We start from the raw sequence: 10592 nt of genomic DNA, 5'->3' as shown, positions 1-10592 counted from the left end.
ATCTACCTGTAATTTACCTTGGAATTGGTGGGGGAGGGGCTGTGATACCTACACACATCACAGTATGAGAGTCACTTTTACCTACGCCCCCAATCAGATACAAATTCTCAAATCCTATCCTGACAAACAGCCCACCTGGAAACCAGCCTGACCTTCCACTCCTGTGGTAAACTTTTCAAATCCAGGACTTCATTATTTTGCACCTTAGCCAGCAATGACCTTCCGAGTCAATCTCTCTTTGGTCCTGGTAAGCTGATAAGAGTCCTAAAACATCGTAGAAGGGAGAAATGAAAAAACCTTGAGCATGTCCTTTCCAGAGGAGCCTACATGCTTCTATCACATGGTGCAGGATACTGGTGCTCAGACACGGAACTGGTCTCTAACACGTCTAAAAGCCCTAGCTCTCGTGGGCACCCAGACCTTCCAAGACCCCTCCCCGCCTCTCTCCCAGCAGCAGCACCTACATTAGCCAACCAAGTGTACAGTAGTTGCCCGTGTGCTTTTGCTCTGTCACAACCACGTTTTTCAGTCTCCTGTCTGATCCTTTCCTCCCCTGCCTGGTCTGGCTTTATCCTGTTCACCTTTCAGAGCATCAAGATGTCTGCCTGAGAAAGCTTTACCGACAACCCTTCTTCATCTCTAGCTCACACTCTCCTTAATCCTTTAGTTCCAAAGTTTCCCGCTGCCAAGGCCCTTCCTAGAGTCTCTTATGGGCTCCGTGTGTGTGTGTGTGTGTGTGTGTGTGTGTGTGTGTGTGTGTGTGTGTGTGTGTGAACATCCGTGCACGTGTGTATATATGTGTGCCCTAAGTCTCCATGGATGAGAAAGGTTATCTTTCATCTTTGCAACCTCAGTGCCTGGCACAAACAGGAGTTCATTAAGACTGCTAATAAATTTGAAGGAACAATACACTAGCATTCTTTCCACTCCACCACGTTGCTTTCCAATCTATGCTTTGGTTGCTTGGTATTTTTCCCTTGTAAATAAAAGTGTTCTGCTTTATCTTAATCGACTGTATTTTCATGTTCCTGAAACACATTGTATTTATTAAAAGGTTGAAACTATAATCACAACATCAAGCGAATGTCTAGTTGTCCACTCCCTTCTGTGGAAATGTACCCCATGATTTGTATTTCAAAAACACTGTTCCTGAGGCCCAGGCGCAACTTCCCCAAGTACCTTTTCCTAGGAGTGAGTGCCAAGCTGTTCTAGGTTGGTAATGGGAAGAAAGACTATAGAAATACTTTGCCATGTAAAACTGTCCAGTTGGTAAAACTCACCAGGAACTGAGGAACTCAATCTTGGGTTAGGACAAATGAGAAAAAAAAAATTGAGGCTCCTGGTGGATATTATGAAGGACCTGGGTTACCAATCGTCACCAAAACCTAACAGGTATGCTCCCCAACATCTTCAACCAGAGAAACACTGAGGTTCAGCATTGTATAATTGCTTTCCCAAAAACTTTATTCTGGACAGGTTTTTCTCACATCTTCTGTGCTTTTTCCATTACAACAACTCTCTGCCGTCTAAAACAAACAAACAAGAAATGTCTTTTGCTTTTAAAATGTCACCTCTTTTTCACTTTGATTTAGTGCCCTTTGGCTACAAGCCTTCTGGCTATGGGCCAACCGGTCAGCTCCTCCACAGAGCCTTGGCAAGAAGGGGGATCTGGATCACAGTTCAGGAAGCCTGCTGGGACCTCTACGTGTCAGCCACCTCCTGTTCTGCTTTCCCTCTTTAAATAGGGGGACTCCATAAGATGCCCCTTCCCGTCCCCAGGGACAGCAGCTGGGTCTGCAACCTCAGTCTCAACCCCCACCTCCAAATCGGGTGGAGACAGAGCCTTCTAGGGACCAGCTTAGAGGAAGCAGCCGACAGTCTGGGAAAACAACAGTGAGGAGTGCAACGAAGCAACCCTTTCGCTCCCAAAATTCTTAATACCAGAATCATGTCCTGAATGTCCCGGCACTCCAGCGACTGTCACGGTCCCTAGGAAGGCTCCCAGAAAACACCAGAAACACATCTTTGTGCCTCGCAGAAAGGAAGGGCTTCCACAGTGTTGGCGAGATGTCATGACTCCTTTAAGAAGACGTAGTTCATTGGCAGGTGTAGCTCGGGACTTGATTCCAGCACCGCAGTGAAAGCAGTAAGCTCCACTTTTTGTACCGACTCAGTCTTGAACAGTGCACAAGTCCTCTACAGCATCGCTTTCCTCTCCTCTGAGGGAAAACACAGTAAAAGCACAAACAAAGCCTGCCTTGCAGCAGCCTCCCACATTCTCTCCTTCACTTCATTGAAGAAGTTTTGCATAATCACCGAAGCACTAAACGTCTTGAGTTCTCTCTGCTAAATAAAGAGCTTTAACATGTAGCGCTTTATACACTGAGACAAATGCTCTCAGAAGGGACAGGTCTGCATTGTTGTGTTCCCAGGTTCTGACTAGAAATAATAACTGATTATGTGGAATATTGAAGAGTTAAAGAGATGATTACACTTTTTAGTCTACAGAATTCCTCCCTACACATTCTTTTAAGAGTTTGGGGTATATGTGTGTGCCTTTAAGAGTTTGGGGCATGGTGTGTGTGTGTGTGTGTGTGTGTGTGTGTGTGTGTGTGTGTGTGTGTGTGTGTGTGTCTATGCCTGTGTATGTATGAGGGAGAGAGAGGAAGTGGGAGAGAGGGAGAGGGAGATTGAGAGGGAGAGGAAGATATTTGTTTTTCACACTAGGGTAAAAATACTTTTGATTTGGATATCTGCCCAATTGCCCATAAAAATCAACTGAAAGCAATTAAAATATGAAATTGCACATATTGTATACATAAATACTGGTATACAGGAGTACACATATTGGAATTTAAATGAATATATTTCTCCTTGTAAAATGACCTTCCAAATGCTTGACTACTCGGCATCTGAGGTCCTCTTTCTCTTCCTGGGGAGATAAACTAATAAACTGACACAGAAGAACACACTGGATACATTTCAAATTTGGCCAGCACAGCCGCAGTTCAGCGATGCAGAACCTTCGCGTCCAAGGATGCCCTCGGACGTCTCTCTTCCTCTGAGAAGCTCCTTCCCACTAAGCAGCTTCCTGTTTTGCTTTGCGGTGTCTTTTATCACGCTGGACTCTTAGCTTACTATTTTTGTTCTTCTTTTTTCTACCAGCAAAATCATCGCACCTGAATGAGGAACTGTGGGGTTTTTTTTCTTTCAAATAAGTTTTCTCATAGAATCAATGACATAAGATTAATTGTTTGTTTGCAATACTGTTTTTTTTTTTTCTTCTCCTGGTTCTATTTTTGAAACAAATTTTATTTTTGGATGTCCTGACTGGGATGATACTAAAATGGAAAGACTGGTGCATTTTATTGACCTCCATTTCCGACTATAAAGGATGTCCCCCACTAATCTGTCATTTACAGGGCAGACAAAGGCCAGAGGGCTAGGGAAACCAGGCCAGATGGTGTGCAAGAGAAGAGCCCACCAGATGCTTCATGTTTTGTTGATTGTTTAGTAATCGGTGACACACACACAGACACACAGACACACAGACACACACACACAGACACACAGACACAGACACACAGACACACACACACAGACACACAGACACACACACAGACACACACACACAAACACACACACACACACACACACACACACACACACACAGAGGCATCCTTATTCCAAGCTGAGCTAAAGTAAATGTTTACCTTGCAGTGAATGTAACTGCATATCCAGAAGGCAGAAACTGTTTATTAACTAAGAGAGTGAATGAATGGAATGATGAAGGGATAGTTGAGTGGATGAATAAATGAATGAAAATTATTGATACTTTATTTAAAATGAAGAAAATATAAAAAGATAAATTACATCACTTTGAAAACTGTGTGAAACATAAAATGAATACCTCCCCCTACTCTACTCTTCAGAGATTAAAAATCCTGTTCTGTCTGTATCTTTCCCAATGGTGTCAAATTTTATCTTTATTGAATTATAGTTTCTGCTTGTCACATTAATTTTCCCCAGACGTATGTTATCTGTAACGGTCTGCATGCTTGTCTTCCACTTGTGTTTCAGAGATGTCTCTCCAACCGATGGACAGTGATTCCCTTGGCTCCCTTCTAATCCTAGGGTGGTATGTCATCACCACAGAACTTGTCCCGTTAGATTCCCAGTAAAAATTACATACTGGGAATATAGTGCCGAGCTTACTTCACATGCGTGAGCTTGGATTGGAATCCTAGCACCCCAAAGAAGAAGAGGAAGAAGAAGGAGAAGGAGGAAGAGGAGAAAGAGGAGGAGAGTGCTTACAGTGCCTCAAAGGGCCCAAATTTGAATCCCAGCATTTACATGCATATGCCCACTGACACATAAAATAAAGCTAAAAGTAATTTTAAAAAGAAATTTCCGTCTAGCTTTAATATTATTAGTACAATACTGTGGTGTATTTCCTTCTAAGCAAGTTAGGAACCGTCCACACTGTCTGAGGAGTTAATTGCTTTTTTTTTTTTTTTTTTTTTTTTTTTTTTTTTTTTTTTTTACTTTTTCTATTGGTCTTTTTCTTCTTTATGGAAATTCTAAAGGTAACTTTTGTCATTGTGTGGCAAATATTTCCTGCATTAAAACCCAAATCCTTCTTGGATTTTTTTAGGATTAAAGGGATACCTTTACCCCTGGAGATCTGCACAGGTTACTCCAACAAGGACTCAATCAGTTCAGAGGGAGTGCAGTAGGAATTGTGTTCTGAGATATTAGTAAAAATTAAGACTTCAAAAAAGAGTCAAGTGTCCACTGACAGATGAATTAATAAAGAAGGGACTGCCCCACCTGGGGATCCATCATGTCTTCAGACACCAAACCAAACACTGTTGCCGTGGTCAAGAGGTGCTTGCGGACAGGAACCAAGTGTGGTGGGTCCTGAGGAAGTCTGGCAAGCAACTGACCAATGCGGATGTGGATGTGTGGAGCTATCCTGATGGGGGAGAGAGCAGAAGGACTGGAGAAGAGGAGGATTCGGAATTGCAACCCCATTAGAAGAACAACATAGGCTGGCCTAACCATCCAGTTCTCCCAGAGTCTAGATGACCAACCAAAAAGTGTACCTGCGGATATCCATGCCTCCAAATACATATGTAGCAGGGGATGGTCTTGCCTGACAGCAATAGGAGAGGAGGCCATTGGTCCTGGGGAGGCTTGAAGCCCCAGGGTAGGGGGATGGCGGAGTGGTGGGACAGGAGAGTGTGGGTGGGTGGGGGAAAACTCTCATACAGTCAAAAGGGAGGGGGAGGGCAGATGTGGGATGCAGAGCTGGTGGAGGGGTAAGCTGGAAGTAGGATATCATTTGAGATGTAAATGAATGGAATGATTTATTTAAAAAAATAAGAATAAAAGAAAATGCCCTACAGGCTTGCCTACAGCCCCTCCAAATAAATAAATAAATAAATAAATAAATAAATAAATAAATAAATAAATACTATGTGATTGATTCTGGATATTCAGATCACAGTCACATATTTAACCAACTATGGTCTGAAATTCACAAATTTAAAATTAATAAATAAGGTATAACAGTATTTATTAGAGGAAATTAAAGAGATATTTGAAAGGCGAGAAAAAGATGCGTCGTGATGGATTTCAGGTGAAGATCTTTGTCAAATGGTGGCAACCCGGTGGTAGAAATTGAGATGGGGGCACATAATAAAGTAAAGTTCTTCCTCTCCTAGGTTTCTGGGGGAGGATGGACTCTAAGCTAGTATATGGTCTGTACTATAAAACATGAAGCATCTGTGAGTTCAATACGTGCGTCAAAAGGTAGAAAAGCTCTAGGCAGGGGCACAGAGCTATGATAGAAGCTGCTTCTGGCCTCTAGCAGTAAGGACCTGGGCTTGCTTTCTCAGCCTGCTTGGTCCCAGACAGCATGGGTACGCTGGCACTATCAATAGAGCACTTATAGTATGTCCAGTATGACAATAGAAACTATTGAAAGTGTAAAGGACAATATGTGTTGGCGAGATGAAAATACTGTGCCATTTTGTATAACAGTCTTGAGCATCTATAGATTTTGGCATTTGAGAAGCCAAGAAGCAACTCTTTGTATATACCAATGGACAGCTCTGTGAACGTTAAGTAGAATGTTATTTGGCCTCAAAAGCACAGAAAGGCTAATACAGTGAAATAAACTACAGAGGAATAGGCCAGCTTCACGGATTCCATGAGAACATTGGGAACTGAGTGAACAAAAGGGGTTCCTACAGATAGCATACCGTTGGATTATATTTATGGGTCTGCATTAACCAGACATAGAAGATTAACTTACACGAGAAACAGTTTGTTTCTGCTCATGGTTTCTGGTCATAGTTGCCCCCCTGGCTTTCAGACCTGTGATAAGATAGCACATCATAGTAGAATCCATACAACAGCAGCTGCTTCATGGCGCCACATTAAAAAGAGAATGGGAAAGAGACCAGAATCTACCATCTCCTTAAAGGTCATGTCCCCAGTGACTTGAAAACCTCCTTCTACCCCCCATATCTTAGAGTTTTTATTACCTCCTAAGATGTCTACCTTGGGACTAAACCTGTATTTAATACTCGATGCTTTGGGAGGCACTCCAGAAATGAACTACAGCAATACTATTATCAATGAGACAAAACAAGAGAGATGAGGAAACCGCCTAACTGTTCACGGGGATAAGATGGCGGAACACATACATCTATTAAGGAGCAGGATAAGGGTAGTTCCGCATTGATGTACTGTCCTGAGTGGTGGGTATTGTCACAGCCTAGATAGGAAGAGACACCTTCTGAGACACAGACACAGAAATGAGCCATGCATTCACTCAAAATGGTGAGGAGAATTTTTCTGGAAATCTGACCTAGTTTTATGTGTTCCCTATGTTAAGGAAAAGCAATCAACCTGTTGTGATTATAATGCCACTAGCTATGGCTCTATCGAGAAAAGGAATGTCTTCTGTCCCCACTCCTAGGGTTTAATCATGGTTCATGTCCAAGCTTGCCAAATCCCTTTGCCCTCTCTATAAGACCTTGTGGCTTTCATTTCTTTTCCTGCTTTCTTTTTCATTATCATAGTTTTGATGTGAAAAATTAGACAGCTAAATTATTAGAAAAATAAAGATTTCAGGTTTATCTATGTTCTGGTAATCTCATGCATGAATGCAAAGTGATTAGATCACATCTACAACCCATTCTCACCTTCAGCCCCTCCTAGGTCTCCAACCCCTCCCGACCTTATGTTCTTCCTGTCTCTTTTCTTATTTAATCCACTGCATTCAGTTAGTGCTGCCATATAGGCATGGGTGTATGACACTATTTACTGGAGCACGAACAACCTCCCAAGAGCAATACGGCTTGAAAAAGGAAACACTTGCTGGTTGGTGGGGCATGTCTTTAATCCTAGCAGTTGGGAAACAGGAGCAGGTGGGTCTAGGTGGGTCTCCTAGAGTGTGAAGCCAGACTAGTCTACAGAGAAAGTTCCATAATGGCAGGGCTACACAGAGAAACCCTGTCTCAAAAAACAAAAACAAAGCAAATGAACGAGAGAGAGAGAGAGAGAGAGAGAGAGAGAGAGAGAGAGAGAGAGAGAGAGAGAGTTCCCCTTCCTTTTTCACACTGAAGTGTTGCTTAACCTGATCATGTTCAAACCTTGTGCTGACAGCCACAGCAGCTGCTGTGAATTCATGAATTGATTACCCTCTGCATCTTGCTCAATTTTGAGTCTCTTTATTAATCAGCATCCATTGTTTGTTTGTTTGTTTGGTTGGTTGGTTCTTTTTTTCGGAGCTGGGGACCGAACCCAGGGCCTTGCGCTTGCTAGGCAAGCGCTCTACCACTGAGCTAAATCCCCAACCCCATCAGCATCCATTGTATAAAGAAACTTCTCTGATGAAAAGTTGCACTAGTCATAGGTAAGGATAAGTATCTAGAAGGTAGTTCGATACTATTACCCTTCACCTAAATAATAATAGTAGGGCTTCATGACTTCTTGAACAGAGAGTCCGTGGCCAGGTTTACAGTACCAGGCATAAGTTCCCCCCTGTAGAATGAGCCTTGGGGCCAATTAGAAAGCTGTTGGTTGCTCCGTAATGTACATGCCACTATTGTACCATTAGGTATGTCTTCCCAGGCCAGTCATCATCATATTTCACAGAGTTACAGCTGAGTAAAACTGTTGATGTTTTCCCCCAAGCAGCCTGCAGAGTACCTTTCAGCATTTTAAGAGCTAATCAGTGAGGAAATTTCCAAGCCGATAGCAAATGGATTTCTCTGTGTCCTGTGATTAAAGCGCGCGTTGTCTTTTGCAATAAGCTCTTTCATTCTAGTGGGCGGTCAACAGTCTAACCAGCAGCCAGACGTGAGTTAGCCTATACCTAGGCTTTTCTTCTTGTGGCTGATTACTAACCTGTGACTTCTAAGAGGAGCAGTATTTCTCTATGCCTGGCAACCCCAGTTAAACATGCACACACACACACACACACACACATGCACGCACGCGCGCACACACACACTCTAGTTGGCTTTCTCAAGCATTCTTGGTGTTAATACGGTGCTAACATCCTTATCCTGTCCTCTCATGCTCCTCTTCACTTAAATACGCCCATCTTTCCTATTTCTGCCGTCATACGGCCTGTGCTGTACTAAAGAAGTATTTCTTCCTGGCTGTTTCTAAGATTTTAACTTTTTATTTAATACCAGAAGTTTGGTTATGAAGTGTATTATTACCAAAATATTTGAGTTCATCCTACTGGTAGTTTTCTCAGCTCCTTGTATTTTTGGTTTCATGAATCTTACCAATTTCGTAGAAATTTCAGTCCCTATTTCTACTAATATTTTCACACCTACCCCCACCACATACACTCTCCCCTCTTCCTTTGGAGTCTGACAGCATGGACATTGGAGCTGTGCTGGAGTCAGTCCCACAGGTTCCTGAGGCCTGGGTCAGTTAATATCCTTACTATGCTTGCTCTTTGGTGCTCAGACTGTGTGAAGTCTACGCCTCACAGCTCACGGACTCTTACATGTTCCCCATGCTCTGCCGAGCCTTCTCATTGTGCTCTTGACTTTGGTTATTTCTCAGTTACAAATTCCGGTTTGGGTGGCAATAGTCTTGTTTTGCCTTTTTTTTGACAGGATCACACCCTGTATAAGCTAGAATTGTGTGGTAACTTGCAATTCTCCTGCTCCAGCCTCCCGTGTGATGGGATTACAGGTGTTCTGAAGCGCCCTCAGCCTGGTTCCTCCTTATATCATGTCTTTCTAGTTAGAGCTATTTTATTTCACTGTTGCCACTTTCTAAATGGTTAGCTTGTTCTTACTTATGTTCATAAATAAGAGTCATTGGTGGTGGTAGCTTTAAAATCCGTACGGAATAATTCTAATATCTGAATGATCTGAAAGGTCTTATTTCATCATAGTTAAGACCTTCCAGGCTCTTGCTACAGGGCGTGATATTTACACACCGTGGGTGTATTATTATTAAAGTCTGTTTTCTGTTTAAATCTCATGTTTTAAGCTGTGTCTTCTGATACAGCCTTCAAGAAGGAAGGAAAGGAAGGAAAGAAGGAAGGAAGGGGAAGGGAAGGGAAGAAGGAAGGAAGGAAGGAAGGAAGGAAGGCAGGCAGGCTCCATTATTGTTCCTTCATACAAATCCTGACTCTCCTTTCTCTGACTTTATTCCAGGACAGGAAGGAAAATGGTCACTCCAAGTGGTGGAGCTTATACTGCAGGGATAAAGTCTCAACTCCCCACTCAGCCCTCAATGGAAGCACACCAGTGGGACACGGCACCTTGATATTGAGTGACTTCTGCCATAAGAGAAGTCCAAGGGAAGAGAGGATCCATTCTAGTTTTGTTGCTCTTTGAGAAACTGCCTAAAAGTTTTTCTGCTGGGTGCTACTTGTTTGACCCTTTGGCCATAAGAAGCAGAATTTCTTCTGATTTTTTTTCTCTAACTACATCTCGGGTGTACAAGACAACAAACACTCACATAGGCCCCAAGGTCCCTAGTCCATTATCTCTCGTCTCTATCTTTCAAAGTCTCCTTTGTTTGCTGTTATAAAATGTTCAGAAATTTTGGATAGAATTAGCAGTAATTTAAAAAAATCTCTCTGGACACAAAAGTTGAAAAGGGTTGTCCTTTATGATTTTCAAATAATTGTACCTCTACATCCTAGTCTCCAGATTCACAAACCACACTAATCCACATCTTCAAAAGCACTTTATCTTGTCGAAGGGGAGTGTGCACACATTGTACACCCAGTCTTGGAGGACAGAGGATGTCTGGTCTCCTGCTCCATTTCATTCTTTTGACACAGTCTCTCAATGAACCTAGAGGCAGGTAGCCAACAAGTGCACAGATCCCTCTGTCTTCCACCCCCTAAACACACACACACACACACACACACACACACACACACACACACACACAGAGAGAGAGAGAGAGAGAGAGAGCTTGTATTATAAACTTTGTATGTTTTAAGATTTATTTATTTATTTATTTATTTATTTAATGTATATGAGTACACTGTAGTTGTCATCAGACACACCGTAAGAGGGCATCAGATCTCATCACAG

The 10592-nt window shown here is 42.6% G+C and overlaps 1 protein-coding gene across 2 annotated transcripts in view; it reads right to left on the bottom strand.

The window, feature by feature from the left end:
- Positions 1 to 3625: 3625 nt before the first annotated feature.
- Rgs20 (regulator of G-protein signaling 20) overlaps positions 3626 to 10592 on the bottom strand; it is a gene marked incomplete at its 3' end in the record, with an annotated part of 597802 nt that continues 590835 nt past the window's right edge. For both annotated transcript variants that reach the window (NM_001402015.2, NM_001127495.3), the window contains 1 exon segment: positions 3626 to 3671.

This window comes from Rattus norvegicus, chromosome 5, assembly GCF_021556685.1.
Source record: "Rattus norvegicus strain SHRSP/BbbUtx chromosome 5, alternate assembly SHRSP_T2T, whole genome shotgun sequence".
NCBI lineage: Eukaryota > Metazoa > Chordata > Mammalia > Rodentia > Muridae > Rattus > Rattus norvegicus.
The sequence above is the reverse complement of the archived record's forward strand: the minus strand, read 5'-3'. Positions and strand labels throughout refer to the sequence as shown.